Source organism: Mesitornis unicolor, unplaced genomic scaffold (assembly GCF_000695765.1).
Source record: "Mesitornis unicolor isolate BGI_N332 unplaced genomic scaffold, ASM69576v1 scaffold34115, whole genome shotgun sequence".
NCBI classification, from domain to species: domain Eukaryota; kingdom Metazoa; phylum Chordata; class Aves; order Mesitornithiformes; family Mesitornithidae; genus Mesitornis; species Mesitornis unicolor.
The window spans coordinates 11,596-14,103 of record NW_010188069.1 but is presented as its reverse complement, the minus strand read 5'-3'; positions in this window follow the sequence as shown (position 1 = coordinate 14,103).

Here is a 2,508-nt window from a genome sequence, read left to right as displayed (position 1 = left end):
CACACCCGGTTTCCCCCATCCCCTGCCACCACTGTTAACCAGCTCCCACAGACGGTCCGTCGTGTGAATCCAGCCCCAAGCCCTGCACCTCTTTCATGCTTCCCGTTCTTTACCCATTCCGCTTGCATCCTCCACATCACTGCATGTCCCCACACAGCCCTGCGTGGGTGTGTGCAGCCCCCGCAGCCTAAGCAGTCCCTGCTGGCTGCTGCCTTCACCCCGCATTGCCCTGCTCAGCCGGGCAAGTGCCTGCCCAGGGAGTAACCACCACCCCCTGTTGCACCGGGTACAGCTCAAAGCAAGGGCTGGGAAAAATCCCTGGACATCCCTTTGGCCACTAAGAAGGGACAGCCAGGAGGCGCAAGTTTCTCGTCTGTATGAGATGTTTTAACGAACAAATGAAATCCCTCACTGATGTGCAGCTCCTGGCTATCACACTGCAGCTCCTCAGTTTTCTCTTTGAACGTATTCCCTGGGCTGCCCGGGCAGCCTCCTTTGCTGCACTTCTCCTGCCTCCAGGCAGTGGGACCAGCAAGGCTCCCTTCAGCCTACCAGTACTTTGTAGCCCGACCCATTCATCACAGTGAGTTAAAAAGCATCAGTTTGATTCATTATTTAAATCAGCAAGCAGGAAGCCTCAGCTCTGTCACTGATTTTTCATCTGTGTTGCATTTGTGCTTTTTACTTTTCATTATTAAAAAAAGCTCACTCCGCTGGATGGTGTGGACATCCAACTTCAGTGGCTCGCAGGCAGGCATGGCCTTTACTCTGAATTTGATAATTTCCCTTTGATAACTGGGAGGACACACTGTGCTTATCCCATTTATTTTAGCAGTAACTCACATGTGTTGAGATAGGGTTTTTTTTCTAGATTTGTTATGCTACAGTGAATGCCAACTATTTCTAGTGATAACTTTTTTCCTTGGCATGTGTGTCAGTCTGCATTGAGATAAAAAGTGGAATTTCCTTTGAAATATATAAACCTCACATCTTTATTATTTATCAGTTAACTTCAGCAACCTTGAATGTGAACACAAACATAACAGGGGGGAAAAGATTGCATAAACACTAACTGACATATTAAACAGGAGAGCGGGATTTTTGTGGTGAGTGAATTACACATTGCTGCTGTTTAGCAGGAGCCAAAGCAGTGTGATAGTGCAGATAGATGAGCGACTGCCCCATGGGGGTGATTTGGACTATTTTGTTAAGAGTTATGTCTCTGTATCTCTGGAGCCTAAACACCATTGAAAATCCAGCCCCAAGTCATTCAGGAATTTAATCCTGTCTAGTTTGTACTTGGGAAGAGGGAGAAGAAATAATGCTTTCCTCCATTTGCAACTGGCATTTGGTTTCTCACTTTCAAATGATGAGATCTAAGTGAGGCACTCGGTATTCCGGCATCTGTCAGAATGCAAAAGCAGCCAAAGCAAAGTCTTCTCTGCACACCAGGAATTCAGAGAAGCTTGGGGAAGGATGAGTACAAGTTTTAGCTCCACTGGGAGGAAAAAAAAACATCATCAGCCCCACCAGCAGCACTGATGGGGGCTTTGGGTCCTGCCTTCCCCTGCAGCCAACCACCCTGCTGCTGTGGGGTGGCTGGTCTCACCTCTAAGTGAAGGATCTCTGGGCAGAGGCAGGCAGTTGAGCTGTGTGCAGGGTATGCATGCTCCATTCCCCCAGGGCAAGATTGTCTAACCATTGCTTCTTGGATCTGCGGATGTTGACAGCTCTGTCTGTGCCACCGATAGCGGCTGTGGCATGTGCTGGAGTGACACACTTTAAACCCAGGCTGACCTCCAAAAAGAGAGGCTTCTTGCCCATGCAGCTTATATTAAACTCCTTGAGCAAGCATAATTGGAGGATGTCTCAGTGATCCAGTATATCACTTTTTCCCCCTTTATTGAAGTGATTTTAGTAGACCGCGGGTAGCAATTATATTTAACCTAAAGCAGAATGAATGAAACCCATTTTAAAGTGCATAGTGTGTTCCCCTGTCATGTCTGGGGGTGCTGGTCTGTGGGGGAAGTGCCTGAGCATCCTGGCAGAAAGCAAACACCCCGGGGTGGCTGGGGCCTGAGCAAAGGGCTGCCTGTGTCCCCACGGTGGTGCTGGTGTGGTGCCTACAATGCATCTTGCCTGCTTCTTGCAGCAGGAGGGGATTTGAAGGGGATTTACTCACCTGGAGCATCTCCTTCTCCAGCCATGAGGGCAGGGCACCTTTCTCCTGTCCTCCTCATGACCCCAGACTGCTTCTTGTGTCCTCCCTCTCCTAACCAGCTCTCCTTGCCCTTGTTTCAGGGCTGCCTGAGGATGTGTCACCTCTCGACCCGGCCATCATCTCAGGGGTGCCAGGAACCCACTTTGCCATCCCTCTGCCACGCTGCTGGGCCCCAGCCCTGACGCCTCCGTGCCCTCCTCCAGTGGGATGGCGCAGGCAGGGGGACCCATCCGCTTCCACCCCGAGGAGGGCTGTACCACCTCATCCCCACCATTCGCCCACGGGGT